The sequence below is a fragment of the Vipera berus genome (assembly GCF_964194415.1).
Source record: "Vipera berus genome assembly, chromosome: 3".
In the NCBI taxonomy this organism is placed as follows: domain Eukaryota; kingdom Metazoa; phylum Chordata; class Lepidosauria; order Squamata; family Viperidae; genus Vipera; species Vipera berus.
The window spans coordinates 40882842-40901685 of NC_138204.1; the positions used below are offsets into that span (position 1 = coordinate 40882842).

At 38.1% G+C, this 18844-nt stretch overlaps 1 long non-coding RNA gene across 1 annotated transcript; it reads left to right on the forward strand.

Moving 5' to 3' along the window:
* The first annotated feature begins 2591 nt into the window (after positions 1-2591).
* On the forward strand, positions 2592-4892 carry LOC308664768. The gene is made up of 3 exons (XR_014025743.1): positions 2592-2667; positions 4155-4223; positions 4564-4892. It is a non-coding gene; the product is annotated as an uncharacterized lncRNA (long non-coding RNA).
* The last annotated feature ends 13952 nt before the right edge of the window (positions 4893-18844 follow it).

Genomic DNA, 18844 nt, shown 5'->3' on the forward strand with positions numbered 1-18844 from the left:
ATCAAATATGTTGAATGATGTTGAATCTGTCCACATTCTCTATCAGATTGTTCTGATACTATGATATACAGTACACATTATATTACTATGTACAATTGTTTATTTAATATACGGCCTACTCTTCAGCTGATAACCTTCTCTCTGTGTGTAGGTGTGTATGTGTAGGTGTGTATGTGTATACATAGAGTGATGGCATGTTGACCAAGCAAAGGGCCTTTGGGAAGGATCATGTATACAGGCTTCTTGATAAGACACTCTCCAGATATGCTGTGTGCAACTCTCATAAATTCCAGCCTATGCGCCTGTCGAGTATATTGTATTGGCTGCAGATAATGGAAATGACAGTATTGTCCACCTGGAAGACATTAGTTTTGGAGATCTGGTGCTTTATTTTTCTTTCAAGAATTTTGTTACATCCAAATATCTATATTATTTTTTCACATTTTCTTTTTTTTTTTTTACAAAAAATGTGGGGGGAAAAGTGTGGTAGTTTAATAAGTGTTTTATACATGTTTTAGGTTTTTTTTATTTTCTATACATGTTGTATAGTTTAGGCCAAGATTAATAACATTGCGCCAGAAATATATAGAAATGTATTTCTATACCAGCCAGTTCAATTGAATACTAGATGTTTATTAAAAAAAGAAAATAGAAATTTAAAGAAATGTAATATCACAAACATCCAGCTATAAGGAAGAGGTATGGAGATAGCATTGAGGAAGGAATTCAACAACTGTTATATAAGCATCAGTGTCGCCCAAATAGCTTGAAGGGATAAGAAAACAACAAGGTTGTCCCACTTTGATTCCATTCAGTATAAGAGGGGAGAGGAAGAAATCCTGCCAGATTTTAAAGAAAATTGCAATGTCCATTTTGGTCTCCAAATTCATAGAGATCTAATACTAACCCTAAGTGCATTTGCACCCCAATGGGATTTTCCCTTGTATATTAGATAAGGCTGGCTCAAAATGTCAGAGCCCTCCTAATCATACCCATTCCCTCTAAATTCATTGGCAGTGTCCATTTATCTCTCCAAATTCATGAAGACCTAACCCTAAGAGGATATGCCTCCCATTTATTTTACCAGGAAACATAGGCAGACTCGAAAAGTGTTCACCCTCCTAAGTATACCTATTTCCTCTATAACAGTTGGTGATGTCCATTTTCCTCTCCGAATTCATGGAGACCTAAGTGGGTTTGCACCTCAATATATTTTACCAGGAAATATAGGTAAGGCAGGCTCGAAATGTCAGAGCCCTCCTAAGCATACCCATGCACTACCAATCCATTGGAGATGTCAATTTATCTGTCCGAATTCATGGAGACCTAATGCTAACGCCAAGTAGATTTGATCCCCAATGGGATTTTCTCATGTATTTTACCAGGAAATGTAGATAAGGCACATTCAGAAAGTCAAAACCATCCTAAGCATTCCCGTGCTCTCCGAATCCATTGGTGATGTCCATTTCCCCATCCAAACTCATGGAGACCTAACTAACCCTGAATGGGTTTCTACCCCAATGGGATTTTCCAATGTATTTTACCAGGAAATGTAGATAAGGCAAGCTTGAAAAATCAGAGACATCCTAAGCATACTCATACACTCAGAATCCATTGGCAATGTCCATTTTCCTCTCTGGATTCAAAGAGATCTAACCCTAACTATAAGTGGGTTTGCACCCAATGGGATTTCCCATATATTTTACCAGGTAAAATAGATTAGGCAGTCTCAAAAGTAATTGGTCTCCTAAGCATATGCATGCACTCTGAATCCCTTGATTATGTCCAATTATCTCTCCCCATTCCTGGAGACCCATCCCTAACCCTAAGTGGATCTGAACCCCAGTGGGATTTTCCCTTGTATTTTTTGAAGAAACCTAGGAAAGTCAGAGTTGAAAATATACCCATTCGCTCCCAATCCATTGGCCATATCCATTTTGTTCTACAAATTCATGGAGACCTAACCCTAACCCTTATTGGAGATCCAACCCTAACCCTTATTGGTTTTGTCCCCCAATAGGATTTTCCCATGTATGTTACAAGGAAAGATAGATAAGGCAGGCTCAAAAAGTGATGCCCCCACGTATACCCATGTGCTCTGAGTAAGTTGGCAATGTCCATTTTCCTCCCCAAATTCATGGACACCTAACTTTAATCTTAAATGGATTTGTCTCCTAATGGGATTTTCCCTTGTATTTTAGCAGGAAACGTAGATTAGGCATGGTCGAAAAGCCAGAGCGCTCTTAAGGATACCCATGTACTCCAAATCCATTGGTGATACCCATTTTCCTCTCCAAATTCATGAAGATTGTACATATGGCAAACTTGAAAAGCTTTTTTCCTGCGCTTTAGTGCTTTAGAGAATAAATTGTCTCCCTCTTTCCTGTAACAGTCCTTCAAGTGTTGGAAGATGGCTATCATGTCACTCCAAGGTTAGGCTAAAGATACCTTTGTTAAGTTAAATATACCTAGTTCTCTTAGATATCTTTTCTTTTTTTGTTACAGTATTTGCCATCATACTGTCATAGGCATATGCATTTTGAAATGAGTCATGATTTGCACACAGGCGCAGTTTCAAATTAAGCTGTTCCTGTATCTGTAATTGAAACATGAGGGAATCTTATGGCTTGCATACTGCTTTCTGGAGAATCTCTACCACTTCTACTAGTGAGTATGAAATTTCTCACTTCCCATTTTCATAAGATTTGGGAATCATCATATTTTTGTATGTGATGTCTACTGAGGTACATTCTGCATGAGAATGCAATCAAGGGGCAAGGAATAGAAGCACAGCTGGATAGCAAAGCATTTACTTTGCATGCTGAAAAACATTAGTTCAATTCCTACTCTTTCGGCACAGCTAAATTTTGTGTTGCACCTGTTTCTATATTCCATACTTGCCAGTCATTGCAATTTAAACTAGACAATAGGCAATTTGTGTTGAAGGGGCAGAATAAGTGGTATGTTCAAGAATAACTTGAGGTTTTCTTTCAGTATGATATTCAACATTGCAGCATCATTCCTTTATTCATCTTGAGTAAAGATTCCATGCTATTCCACATCTGCACTTTTCAAACTAATAATCCTACTGCCTGATATATGTGATTTCCAGCACGCAAAATCAATTTACAAAGTTTCTGTGTTCTATGATAGCTGCAACTCATAATTGCCTCAGCACTAAAGAATAAATCTGTTTCATCATCTTTCTCCTAAACAATTGAAATACATACATTGTTGTACTAATCATCTAATTCTATATTCTCACCAGCATTGTCATCCCCTGTGACATATGTCCATAGATGATCATTGTGGCCAAAGAACCATCTTTGATCTACCAAAGATGAATCATTCAGTCGCTTGTATGCTTTTGAGCCTCTCCTTCAAATAACTATGTAGCAACTCTCAAATAACATGTAAATCTTGGATTTACATGCAGGATCTTGGATTTCTTTCTTTCTAAGCTATGCCTAAGATTACAAGAATACTTTCTTCATCGCAGGAGCTGGTTTTCAGTCAGGTTCATACACTGACCTTTTCTTGAAGAACCTAAATATTAGCTAATTCACTGTTTTTTTCAAATTTGTAATAGTTCCATTTTTTAAAAAAAACTCCATTAAATAATTACATGTGCGTTCATTAAATAAACTACACATGCTCCTGTTTTTTACTATGTAAAAATCATGGTAATCTCTGACTCACTTCATGGTTATTTCCACCATGAGACAGAAGTCATAGAGTGCTTTCTCAATCCTGCAGTTGATCCAGCTTCTCTTCCTGAGTCAGAAACTAAAGAAACTTTGTCTTATGCTTCCAGCCTAGACCATTGACTCATCCCTTAAGCCCCTATTATGCACTGTTTCAGCTCAGCTCCAAGATTAGTCATACATGAGCTGGATTGTGTGCTAAGGAAATGCAATGGGCAGGAAGTAGATGGAGGACAATTTCCATTCCTGTGGGGGAAGGAAGTGATGGGCCTGCAGAGAAGGTGGAACCACCCACTATATAGCTAGAGGAAAGCTATCCAGGGCAAGGATGTTTTTTTTTTTTGGTTGTCAGGGTTCAACAGCTTGCCAACAAGAATGCTCCAGGCCCTTGGGTAATGGTGCAGCTAGCCACTCCCTGGGAAAGACTCATTGTTTCTAATTTTTTTGCAGAGCAAAGAAACATTCACTTCTAAGATTAGTCCAGCAAGTAAGAAGGATTTCACAGGACAACTCACAAATGTGAGTTTGTGAGTAGTGAGAAGCATGTGGGTGGGAATGTTTTGGTGGTGACCTTTACAGACCAGGTGGTTATGGGAAGAAAACAGAGCAGAAAATGGATAGAGAATATTACACGTTTGCTTAACATTTTCATCGACTTTGCTGGCAGCAGGAGAGGAAGAGGGTGAATTCACAGTCCTTGCAGTTTTATTACAAATCTTACTGACTGTCTAATGAGTTGGTTTCATTTAATAAAAAAAGATAAAGATAAAAATAGTAAATTTTATAGCCTGAATAAAAACATGAGAAAATAGTGATTATTTTGCTTTTCAATATACACTAAACTTGTTATCATCAACAGAGAAAAAGAACTGAAATGGAAATGGGCTGATCACATAGCAAGAAGAACTGATGGCAGGTGGACCAAGGCAGTCGTAGAATGAATCCTACTTGATTAAAAGTGTCCACGAAAGAGACCCTAAACAAGATGGATTGACGACATCAGCAAGTATTGTGGGATCAATAGACAAAAAAAGCTCAGGACTCTATTGGTTGGAAACATGCGGAAGAGGCCTTCATCCTGCAGTGGTAGACATGGTCTAAAGTGAAGATGATGATGATGATGATGATGATGATGATGATGATGATGATGATGATGATGATACACTAAACTACATGAACCTGACTAAATTAAAGCCAAAACAAGCAAAGGAGAATGGCTAATGGCTGCAAGTCACACCTTATTTCTTAAGTAATTCCTAAAATTGGTAACTCCATGGGTCATGAAAACTACCTAACTGGCTCGCTATCAACTACAGGTAGTCCTCAACTTAGAACAGTTCATTTAGTGACTGTTCAAAGCTACGACACTGGAAAAAATGGACTTATGACCATTTTTCACACAACTGTTGCGGCATCCCCATGGTCACATGATCAAAATTCAGATGCTTGGCAACAACAACAATAAAGTTGGAGGGGATCCTGGAGGTCATCTAGTCCAACCCCCTGCTCAGGCAGGAAACCCTATACCATTTCAGACAAATGACTGTCCAGTCTCTTCTTAAAAACTTCCAGTGTTGGAGCATTCACAGTTTCTGGAGGCAGGTGGTTCCACTGGTTAATTGTTCTAACTGTCAGGAAGTTTCTCCTTAGTTCTAGGTTGCTTCTCTCCTTGATTAGTTTCCATCCATTGCTTCTTGTCTGCCTTCAGGCACTTTGGAGAATAGCTTGACACCCTCTTCTTTGTGGGAGCCCCTGAGATATTGGAACACTGTTATCATGTTATACCTAGTTTTTCTCTTCATTAGACTAGACATACCCAATTCCAGCAACCGTTCCATGTATGTTTTAGCCTCCAGTCCCCTAATCATCTTTCTTCTTCTCTGTACTCTTTCTAGAGTCCCATCTTTTTTACCTTGTGGTGACCAAAACTGGATGCAGTATTCCAAGTGTGGCCTTACCAAGGCATTGTAAAGTGGTATTAACACTTCAACTGACTCATATGTATGACCGTTGCAGTGTCCCAAGGTCATGTCATCATCTTTTGCAACATTCTGACAAGCAAAGTCAATGGGGAAACCCAATTTCACTTAACAACCATGTTACTAACTTAACAACCACAATGATTTACTTAACAACTGTGGCAAGAAAGGTCATAAAATGGGGCAAAACAAATGTTTCACTTAGCCACAGAAATTTTAGGCTCAATTATGATTATATCTTGAGGACTACCTATCCTATACCATCATAATTGCCTAGGAAGGAAAATGATTGTTGTTGCATTCTTGGAAATAGGAAGGCTGAGCACCAGGGAATTTGTCAGATGGGAGGACATGATATCCAGCTCTGAATAACTTGAAAGCTATTGCCAAAGACTTTTAGTCAAACAGGATTTTTTAAAAAGATTCAATCCAGTATGAGCACCATGAGTATAGGTGCACAATACTGCATCCAGTTTTGGTCACCACATTACAAAATAGATTTTGAAACTTTGGAAAAAGTGCAAAGAAGAGCAACTAAGACGATTAAGGGCCTGGAGACTAAAACATATGAAGAATGGTTGCAGGACTTGGGTTTGGCTAGTCTAGAGAAAAGAAGGACTAGGGGGGACATGATAGCAGTATTCCAGTATTGAGAGGTTGCCACAAAGAGGAGGGGGTCAAATTATTTTCCAAAGCACAGAAGGCAGGACAAGAAACAATGGGTGGAAAAGAGAGAAGCAACCTTGAATTAAGGAAAAACTTCCTAACAGTGAGAACAATTAACCCAGTGGAACAGCTTGCCTTCAGAAGGTGTGGGTGCTTCGTCACTTGAGGTTTTTAACAAAAGATTAGACAGTCACTTGTCAGGGTCTCCTGCTTGAGCAGGTGCTTGGATTAGAAGACCTCCAAGTTCCCTTCCAGCTCTATTCTGATCAATTAATTGTGAAGCATAGATATGGTCAAATTTGTGATTGATTTGGGTTGCGAATTAGATCAATACATACTATTGCACCTCCCCTCCAATGTCCCAATACCATTCCTCCCGTTAACCTTTAGCAACTGTTATCCTACCCCCCTACTCCCAACATTTTTATGAGTATTACAAGCATGTTCCCAACTGAAGAGCTTAGTAGTTGCATATGCTACGTGTATCAGGAGTTGCTTGCGCTACTAGTTTACAATGGGGAATTTATGCTGACATTCTCAGTGGGAATCCCTTTCGCCTACACAGCTCACATGAGATCTGTAGTAGTTGTTAAATTACTTCAAGAAGATTCACCAGAAATATACTGCTGTTTCCCTTAGGATGCCTGGGAGAGATAACACAGATGGCTCGGGAGCAAAGTAGAACAACTTCCTTCCCCAAGCAACAAACTATTTGAGTGGGTTGCCTGTTCCAAAAAGACAGGACCCTTTGGACTGTTTTATTCCCGACTGGAGAATATGGATTTATTTTATTTTATTTTTTAGTCAGAGCAGAGCAAACCCCAAAGCGGTAGTTCTTTTATATCCATAGTTGTGGCTCTGCAAACATTTTTAAATGCTGCACATTACTGAAACAAATATGGGGAGCTCACTACTGTTAGAAAAGAGAAGCTCAATCCTTTGATTGTTCACTTGGAAGTAAATCCCATTAAACTCCCCAGGCTTTCTCCCATTTAGAGTAGCATTCCATTACAAATCTTTTCATTTTAAGTGATTTTGGAAAAACTTCTCCATATTCTACTGAGAGGCATTAGGTTTTGTTTGTTGTTGATGTTGTTTAGGAGTCGTGTTCATTTCAGTTCTTTCCAAATCTTAGTCAGGAGATATTTGCAATCTAGGCATGCTCCTGGCCAGTTCTGCAACCCAGGTCGCTCATGAAAGAATCTGTAGTTAATTTTCCCTTTGCAAAGTGTATGCTCAAGCCAAAGGAAAACAAAACTCAACTGGGATTATTTCCCACTACAACAAAGGAAATAAAGCACTGGAGCTAAACTTATACTTACAGAAAGAGAAGAGGAAATTTAGCATGAGGCAAAGATAGGTGAGATAAGTAAATTTTCAAAATGGAAAGAAAGGCAAAAGTACACCATCTAATTATCAGGGTAGAGGGGCTTAGCCACATAGTGCTTTTTTGCTATCCTCTTTCCCCTCCAAAGCATATACGGTATCTGTTAACGTAGCTATTCCATAAGATGAAGCCAGAAGCTGAAGATGCTTCTATAGGGGAGATTTATAGCATTTCAGAATCAGCTCCAGACATGCCTTATCCCTCCATATCTGCAGTCTGAGAGTGGATTCAGTTTCACAGTGTATGTAAAATTAAAACAAAGATTGCTTTTTTTTCTCTTCAATCACTGCAATCTGACCAAGCTGGTAAAGAGTTTGCTTTCTCATTAATGGAAACTCTGGCTTGTTCTGCCTCCAAGTCCTTTCTTTCTCTCATTGTCCTTATTAAGATTGGCAGAAGTAGAATTAGTCACAGACACTTTCCCGGTGTTTGTGAGAGAAAGAATAGTGGAAACAGTGGTGGTAATGGGATGGTATAGAAGTGTCTCTGAGAGAGGATATTTTTGGATTGGACTTGATCATTTCTTCTTCTTCCATTGATGTGTCATTAAATTATACCACAAATATTAAAAAGAAATGGAAAAATGCAAGAAACACCTGATAAAAATAACATTACTTATTTAAAAAGGCCCAGAATAAAAACAGTTCTTTGGCTTTTTTTTAAAAAAAAAAGTCCGTAGAAGCAAGATATGATTTTGCTTTCAGTGTCATATAAATAAACGGGAACTGGTCATGAATCAACCACTTAAACACTTAGAATAGATCATGTATGAAGAATTAAAATGAAACAGGGTCATCCTTTATTGAAACTGTTGAAACAGTAAACAAAACTTTACAAACACATACATTTACCAGATAATATAGACTAGACCGGGAAGCTGAAAAACATCCTGGAAAAAGTCTGTGGTAAAACTACTACTGCTTATTGCCAAAATCATGGGTGGTTATGTCCATATAGAGCCTTGGTGGAGCAGTGGGCTAATGCCTCCTTAAGTAACACCAGCTGCCTGCAATTAGTGCAGGTTCGCATCCCACCAGGCTCAAGGTTGACTCAGCCTTCCATCCTTCCGAGGTAGGTAAAATGAGGACCCAGATTGTTGGGGGCAATTAAGCTGACTTTGTAATAATGCCGCTTGGGGGGTGTATGAAAGCCCTAATAAGCAGGCATATACATAGAATGAAGGCTACTGCTAAGCTTGTAAGCCGCCCTGAGTCTTCGGAGAAGGGCGGGATATAAATGGAATTAAAATAAAATAAATATAATCTGCAGGAATTAAATTCAATTGAAGGCTGTTCTTTTATTTCCATTTCAGAAATGTTAAACAATGCAACTCTCCCCTCTCCATTATTCCCACTGTTGCACAAGAAGAACTGGGATATGTTAGCTGAGTTTCTCCTAGGTTACATGCAGGATCCATCAGCCTACCTTTGGTCCAATATGTAAAGCTGTTTTCCACAGAAGTAATAATTGTGTCTTACTTGAGGACTGAGTATAGGTGAAACTACAATAAAGCACCTGACTGACCCAGTTTGGCTGCTATTTGAAGTTACTGTACAATTTAACTGCACTGTACTATCTTTCTGTGTTGACACACATTGTTGAAACAGGATTGCAGACATTACCACTTCATGTCACTTACCTCATCATGGTTACCAGATGGTAATACTAAGGACTACTTTCCATTTTCTTTAAATATCCATTTGATATATCTATGCTATTTTTAAACGTTTGCATTAGGTCACTTAGTAACCTGAAATGCTGGGAGTTACTCCTGTGCTATAATAAAAATCAATTCAGCATCCTTTCATAAAACAGGCATGCAATCTATGAAGTCACACTAATGCCAGTCAAGGAAAAAGAAGGGGACTTTATTCCATAAATTGGATTTCAATGTGATAAGGAAGCCAAACATTAGACAGCATTCAGCAAACAGTCATGTAAAAGGCAGAGAGATAAAGTATGGTAAATGTCATTATAACCTTTTATTCTACCTAGGTGCAAACTAAGTAAATTTTTTAAAAAACACCCTAAAGTATAAAGTAAGGTATGACTCTGGTTTCAGAGCAATAAGGCAACAAGAAAAAAACTGGATACTTTTTGACAGAGCAAGCTACTCATTCATAAAACTGACTCCCATCAAATATGCATGGAGGCCTATATTCAGTTGTTGATCCTCGATGCTACCTTTCAGCTTTTCAGGACTGGTGTATTACAAATGAAAGTGAGGTGGCCACCTCAAATACTAGATTTGGGATATTGTAAATAAGCAGAAAATAGTTATTTAATTTATTGTGGTTTTTTATTATTAGGGATAGAAATATCTCAGGCAGCCAAATTCCCTGACCCTTTTCAGTTATTTTTATTCTTCGCTGAATTGGTTGTAGTCTCCTTCTTACAGAATTATTTTTACTCCCCTTTCTTTGCTATTTTATCTAAAGGCTGCCTACATCAGACAGTTTAGTCTATAGTAACAGCATGACATATAAGACACCACAGAAAAAGCACACACATTCATTGAGTAGAATCACTCTTGCTACTTCCTTTGTGATTATTGTCATCTTAAGACTTCAGAGCAAACTTCTTCTTCCAACTGCTACTAGCTGGAAACTTAAACTGAAGGGCACAAGCTTGGAAAAGGCTGCTTTAAATTTATATCTACGGAATGGGTATACTCATGAGGATTCTAGGGCTATTTCAAGCATTACAAAGATTGTCATCTGGTGATTTAGAGTCAGATATGTTACAGGATTCGAAACTTAACATTAAGAAAACCAAGATCATGGCATCCGGCCCTCTCAATTCCTGGCAAATAGATGGGGAAGAAATGGAGGTAGTGACAGATTTTGTTTTCCTGGGCTCCAAGATCACCGCAGATGGGGACTGCAGCCAAGAAATTAAAAGATGCTTGCTCCTTGGGAGGAAAGCCGTGGCAATCTAGACAGCACACTAAAAAGCAGAGACATGACCCTGCCAACAAAAGTGCATATAGTCAAGGCTATGGTCTTCCCAGTTGCAATGTATGGCTGTGAAGGTTGGACCATAAAAAAGGCTGAGTGCCAAACAATTGAGTCCTTTGAACTATTGGTGCTGGAGAAGACTCCTGCAAGTCCCTTGGACTGCAAGGCGATCAAACCGGTCAGTCCTAGAGGAGATCAACCCTGACTGCTCTTTAGAAGGCCAGATCCTGAAGTTGAAACTCAAATAATTTGGCCACCTAATGAGAAGGAAGGACTCACTGGAGAAGAGCCTCATGCAGGGAAAGGTTGAGGGCAAGAGAAGAAGGGGACGACAGAGAATGAGGTGGCTGGATGGAGTCACTGAAGCAATAGGCATGAGCCTAAGTGGACTCCAGAAGATGGTAGAGGACAGGAAGGCCTGGAGGAACGTTGTCCATGGGGTCGTGATGGGTTGGATATGACTTCGCAACTAACAACAACATGTTATGGGATGCTCATGCCCAATTAAATTATTTATAGATTAGTTGAAATCAGCAGATCATTCCTAAATACAATAAAATAGACTGCTAAAATAACCATTAGGTAACTAAAACAACCAAATCCTTATCAAATATGGTGAGATGTGCTTCCAAGTGCATATGCTGTATTGTCCCTTCTTAGCTTATATTAAGCCAAAGGAGTCTCATCTGTTATTACTGCATATAGACAAGATAGGACAATCAGCCTGACATCAATACATAGGAAAACCCTGGAAAAGATAATCAAGCAGCAGATTTGCAAGCACCTAGAAATGAACAAAGCTATTACAAAAAGCAAACATGGGTTTGTTAAAAACAGATCATGCCAGACAAACCTTACTGCTTTCTTTGATAAAGTGACTAAATTAGTGGATCAGAGAAATATTGTGGACTTAGTTTACTTAGATTTCAGCAAGGTATTTGGCAAAGTAAATCATGGCCTATTTCTTGGTAAGCTAGAAAAATGTGGGAAAGACAACATCACCACCAGATGGATTCATAACTGGCTGATCAGCTGCTTTTAACATGCAGTCTTTAATGGAACTACTGTATTTCTACATGGAGGGAAGCATGCAGTGGGGTATCTCAAGGCTTTGTCATAGACCCAGTACTCTTCAATATCTTCATAAATGATCTAGATGAGGACATAGAAGAGGACGCATCAAAATTGCATACAACACCAAGTTGGGGGGAGAGGAATTGCCAATAGTTTAAAAGGTAGACTCAAGTTACAGAAGGATGTTGACAGATTTGAACACTGAGCACTATCCAACAAACTGCAATTCAGTCCCCAGAATAATAAGGTCCTGCACTTGAGCAGGAAAAATCAAATCCACAGGTATAGAATAGGTGGTATCTGGCTCACAGTAGTTAAAAAAAGGTACAACTGTAATTCTAGGATGCATCAACAGAGGGATACCATCAAGATCATGAGAAGTGATAGTACTGCTCTAATATACTTACCTAGTAAGGCCATACTTGAAATACTGTGTTTAGTTCTGGTTGCCACAATTCAAAAAATGTGTTGAGGTCCTAGAAAGTGGGCAGAGAAGAGCAACAAGGATGATATAAGTCTTGAGACAAAACTATGTGATGAATGTGTTAAAGGAACTATGTATGTTCTAGTTGTCTAGACTATTGACAAGAAGGATTTGAAGGGCTGTCACAGAGAAGTGGGGGGTCAACTTATTCTCCACAGCACCTGAGGCCAGGACAAGAAGTAAAGGGTGAAAGATTATTAAAGAGAGATCCATCCTAGAATTAAGGAGAAATTTCCTGAGAGAGAGAACAATTAATCAGTGAAGTTATGGGTCCTACATCACTGGAGGATTTCAAGAAGCATTTGGAAAACCACTTGTCCAGAATGGTATAAGAACTCCTCCTCAAGCACTGTGTTGGACTAGAAGACCTCCATGGTCCCTGTTATTTCAATTATTACTTTTAATCCTGTTTTTTGTATTTCGATATTCTATGGCATCTGTTATAAGAAGTTAGATCATTTTGAAAGTAAATCCTGCCAAACGTCATTAATCACTGTAGCAGTAGCCTTATGGTAGACCTATATACTTGTATAGTGCTTTACAGCACTCTGAGTACTTTGCGATATCAGTATATTGTGCCCAACAAACTGGGTTCTCATTTTACCAACCTTGGAAGGATGGAAGGCTGAGTCAACCTTGAATCCCATTTGGATTGAACTTCTGGCTGTGGGCAGTTAGCCTGCAATACTGCACTTTAACCACTGTACCACCAGTTTCAAGTTACACAAGACTTTTTCTTACAATTCTGTGAACATTCATTCCTCTCATCCTTGAGTTAGCAGGAAAGTATGTCAATATAATTTGCACTGTTCCCTCAGATGAACTTTACTGTGTCTTAACAATGACTGAGGAGTGATGCTACCCTGAAAAATTTAATATAGAACAATTTCAGAATAATATTAGCAGATTCTCTCACTTCCCATCTCCTCCCTCATCAACCAATCATCAAGGGAGAAAAGAAGGAATGGGCCATTAAGGAGATGAATCCATCTCTTTCCCTCTCATTTCCATCACATACATACAAACTTCAGAAGAATAGAGGAGAACACTGAGGAGAAGTAACCAACTATTTATTCAATTATCATTAGGTTCCAACTTTACAAGAAAGAAAACTCTAAACAAATGGAAAGTAAAGATGTTTATGAAAATTGAGGGCTACTGTACAGGGTGAGCAGTCTGAGGGATCTGATTTGTTTGCAACTTTTGAGGAAGATCCTTGTCTGTGGCCATAAGATTATAAATTACTATTTAATACTATTTAAATAATATTTAACTTACAGTTAGGCAATAGGTCAGCAGCAACAGCAGAACTGGGGAAGTTCATAGTCAAGTAGAGGAAATATTGAGATAATCAGGGGAGTGTCCCCGATTAAGGGTGAAACACTGAGGTTTCTCACCTTGTTGCTGTGTGTTGCAATTCCATTTTTCTGACTACAGTGAGTGTATGAGCGAGGCTTTTATTGTTTGGTTCAGATGGGATTGCAGGCGGCTTTGTCCAGGGGTAAGGAGGGGCAGTTTGGATCTGATAGGCTAAGACAAGAGAGGAAATACGTTTGACTATAATCATGTTCAAAAGGCAGGGAGGAAGGAGGTGCAGCCTCCATGTTGTTTGTTGCATCTACTTTTCCCACCATACATCCCACCTTTTTTTCTTGAGCAAACCTCAGAGGTGGTTTTGGTACCCAGAGTTGCCTAACACATTGCAAAGTGCAAACTATATTCCAAACTATATACTAGAGATGAAAATCCATGTGAGATTTTGATTTGGATAGAGGGCGTGTTATATACCTCCTTTCTGCTCTGAGTTACTTAAGCAATGTCCCAAAATGATCTCATTTCATTTTTTTCAGGCTTTGCATTGAGCCAGAGTACAGTCCTTCCTTAAAGTCAAAAAGCAAAACCCAAAGCTCCAACATGCTCTGAAAGCTTTAGGAGTGTCCCCCAGTGGCTTCCAAAAATTGTTTCCAACTTTAAAAATGACATAAAATGAGAAAATATTAAACATATGACTAGAGTATGGCAATAATAAAGATGATTGTTGTGCAGTAATGGGATTTAGTTAGAAAGAGAAGGTTCAGAATTCGTGTGTGTGTGTGTGTGTGTGTGTGTGTGTGTGTGTGTGTGTGAGAGAGAGAGAGAGAGAGAGAGAGAGAGAGAGAGAGAGAGAGAGAGAGAGAGAGAGAGAGAGAGAGAGAGAGAGAGAGAGAGAGAGAGAGAGAGAGAGAGAGAGAGAGAGAGAGAATCATCTTTCTGAAACTCCTTAAATCAGTCAAATCTTTTTCTAGGCTTCTGCAACTGCTGTGGAGAAGTTTCTATTATAGCTATGTGATCCTAGAAACAGATATTAGAGACCAGCAAATAGAAGCTGTATTTATGCTTCACAGTTCTTTAAGTGTTATTCTCAGCCTTAACAAATTGCACACTCCTGCTTAAAGAAAAACAATGGGTACTGAACCATTTGCTGGTTAAAGGAATGTAAAAACTAACTAATTAATTAAGTACTAAACAATACTTCATCTTCCACTGTAGTATAGGCAAGATCCAAAATACACAAGAGCAAATAAGATAATACATTTCCTTTCCAATGATTTTCCCACTGTAAACTTATCATTCTGAAAGAAGACGGACCATCATACTAATTCAATTCCTGAAATAGCCAGTCTGGAGTTACTCAATGTCCAATGATTTTGAACTAGCTGTTCTGGATACAGAATTCTACTTGAAGTTAATTTGTGTGCTCCAAACTTGATATATTCTGCTGTTTGTATTCATTCTCTTTTGTGCTTATATATAGGGCACACTTATTTCCATTTGTTTGTTAATCAGTTTTTTTTAATTCTCCAGAAAACTATTTCTAAAGAAGCACAACAGGCATTAAACAGATCTCAATCTGTTTTCTACTTAGAAAAAGAAAGGAACAAAGTCATGGCATCACCTGTATCAAGGTGATCTCAGCCCCCATATCTGTCACCATGGTATCTGGCTGACGTTAAAGGAACAGTTTTGTACAAGCATGTTTTCAAAGGTTTCACCCTTGCCTAGCTTTTGATGTAGAAAAGGTCAATTAGTAACAAAGAACAAAATAGTTTGTTTTCTATAAGTGCAGGAAGCCTCGTGATCTCCTGGACTTCTTGTTTCTGAAGCATCTTCTACTATTATTTCAGTCTAAATCAGCAACCATCTGAAGAGCCAACATTAATAGCCATACCTAATGTGAAGCCTGACACCAAAGGTGCTTCTGTTAAACTGACAATTTTTCTTCTCTTTAAATTAGGGATATTGACATTTGGAAAGATGATTCCTCTTTGTTTAAAGGCTGTATGACTACATCCATGTGCACACACATCTACAAATAAGGGCTCTTTCATTATAGGTTTCCCTTCAGGAAACGTTAGCCAAATAAGTAAAAATAAGCTGACTATTCTGGGCCATGGTGAGTTTACTAACTAATTGCAATTCCTTGTAACTATTTGTACCATGCTGAGATTAGCTATCTGATGCCATCAAGAATTGTGGGCCTCAGTTGTAACACTGAAACTTGGGAGAGCTGAAGTCCACATTTCTACACAATATTCATTAGTTTATTTCAATCGTTGGCTATTCTAGCTGAGGGAATTATGTATTTTTTTTAATCCAAATCTTCTAGAGGACATCGGTTTAAGAAATGTTGCTGTAAGATTTTATTTGGAAGCATTGTAAGAAAGATCGCCTAGCTCTAACCCTATACACCCGGGGTTGCTTAGCATGTTAAAAGAAGGAGAATATTATGAAGGCTCAATTTCCAAAATATTGACAGAATCAACAAATACCAGATGTTCATATCAGCACTTGGTGGTTAAATAGTTCTCTTGCAGAGTTTCAGGCCTACCATTCTTTATGTGAGAGAACAGAACATATCTATTAGTACAAACACTTGGTACTGTGATAAGAATTTCACTTTGATAGCTTGTAGAACTGGGATACTGTTCTCATGGACTAATGTAACGAAGGAAAACATCCTGTGAGATTCCCACTGACACTTTTCTCTGCCTTTGATTTCATATAAACAGAAGGAGCAACCTTTTCTGCCTCTAAAGTAATATATTTAATGGCTTTTGTATTGTGAATGGTAGCTGTGAGGTCCCTCATGGAGTATTGTCAGATACATTATAGTAAATCAGTGGAAAGATATGGGGGAAATGAAAAAAGTTTGTTATAACAGGTACAACATTATACGTTATACATCTGCAAACAACAATCATGGGAGTTACCTTTCAGTACAAAGTATCCTGATCCAAAAGTATTAGAAATTTTTTTTAAAAGAAATTTCTAAATTTCAATTTACTCTCCACTCCCTACACATAATTACATAGTTTTTCTATGGGGAAACAAACATTTAAAAAGAGGACACATACAGTAAAAGAGATAATTCTTTGGATTTTCCATGTGGACATAATAGAGATTGCAGCAACAGAGATACACAAAGGTCTTCTGTTGGTCCTGATGGTTACTTTGAGGTGTGGACTCTAATACTGTTTATCATCACTGTAACACAGTAATGATAGTCTTGAAATTTATGAGGTAGAAGGAGCTTCTAGCCACCATTTGAGAGTTCAGGGATAAGTCTTCACCCACAAAGTAGAGAAGAGAATAAAAACCCTTAAGGAATGAAAGATTAAGGAAATGATAAATGAAACAATAGCACATCGGGATAGGTGATTTGATAGAAATATCAATAAGGAGGAAAATCTCTTAACATAATTTTCTCCAGAATCCAGGTTGTCAGCCTTTTTGGTAACATCTAATATCCTTGGCACTATGACATATTTTAATTGAAATTTACACAACACTATTATATTTGTCCTAGAAATATTTTGCATGGCAATCTTGGAGTTTTTATTGATGCAGTAGAAAAGAAATGAATGATAGATGATGATTTTTGTATGCTTCCTTGGTAATGTACCACATAAATTACCACAGTTACAGAGAAGTGCTTTATTTTCAAAGCAAAACACTCATTAAATAGGGTTAGAATTGGAACTCTTTGCCATTAAAACAACAGCAAATCCAGATTATCCTGCTTGTGTTAGGATTACTGCTCCCATAACTGATAGCCAGAACATTCAACCTGTCTCACAGTTATGAAGGTAGTAGGAAACAACACCCAAAATATGGCTGACAAGACAGAAGATAAACAATTCCATCATAAATTATAAGCTGAATTCACTCATGCTGTTTCTGCATTGGTGTTAATACCTGCATCCTTGATCATGGACATGCCCTTCAGTTAAATCTATTACAGCTGCAGGAAAGGAAGGCGAAGGGACGCCAGTGCAGAGAGCCTTCCTGAACCAGTTCTGTTCTGCTTTTCAGGTCAGAGCAGATGCGCTGGGAGAAGGGGATTATGCTAGTGAAGTGATATTCTTGCTTGTTGAATGTTATATGTTGTTCAGGCACAAATGAATAAGATGTGGAATCTTTAGAGAAAATATGCCTTGACTCAAGCTTTACAAGATAATTTGATCTGAATTTTTTTTTAAATAATTTGATACAGAGATGATTTGAATTCTTACAAGATTACTAGTTGGTCTGTTGGTAGACTTAAAAAAAGTTTTTTATTTTTATTTTTATTGATTGCCCTTAATAGATATTTAATTGTTCAATTACATTTGCATATTCCCCAAATCATACTGAGGGGTGACATAGCTTTGAGTTCAACAAACAGAAGGTAATTCTTATTGCTGAAGAAGAAATATAAAGAAAGGAATTTCTTTAGATCTAGAAAGGTAGGTCATACCTTATTTTAATAACACCAAATAAAAGAAACCCAAGAAAAACTGAATAATTGGGGTCTAATTCACAACCCATCATCAACAACAAAAATAATTCACTGATCTGCCAGTTGATCTCCCAAACTTAGCCGGGGCAAAATCAAAGTTGATTAAAGTTACCTATTTACTAGCAAAAATTGCAAGTAGTCCATTAGTAGCAGCTTGTTTTGTTAATGTAAGAAGGGAGAAAAGAATTTTGCAGATTTATTTTCTTTAGTCAGTATGTCTTTTAAATCTCTACTTCTTTTTGGCTGATTAAGATACTTGATGAGACACCCAATATCCATTACAGACTGGGCTATCCTTTTCTTCCTATTAGTTTTCTCTGGGAACCCTTTTTGATATCAAAGCAAATACTCTGTTAATAATGGAAGTGTTATTTCCATTTTAATGATGTAGCAATAATCCTAATTTATATATTTATATATAGAAATACAGGTAATCTCCGAGTCACTAAACGCTAGTTCGAAATTACGAGGGAATCCCAAAATTATGAATGTTGCAGCACCACAGCAGTTGTTTGCCCTTACGAACAACTGCAGAGGCTCTGCAACATTCAACCTATTCCCCCCCCCCAGCTACCCACAAGTGTTTTCCCGTTCCATCCTGCCACGCTGGACTCACCATGCCAAGATTTGTCTCCTCTCTGCCATGATTTCTTTGCCTTTGAGGGAGAGGAGAGTCAATGGAAGCTCTTGGATGCCTATCGAGTGAGTTCAGGCAGCCATCCTCTTTTGCAGAGAATGGGTGCCTGAACTCTCACAAGATCATGGACCCCAGAAA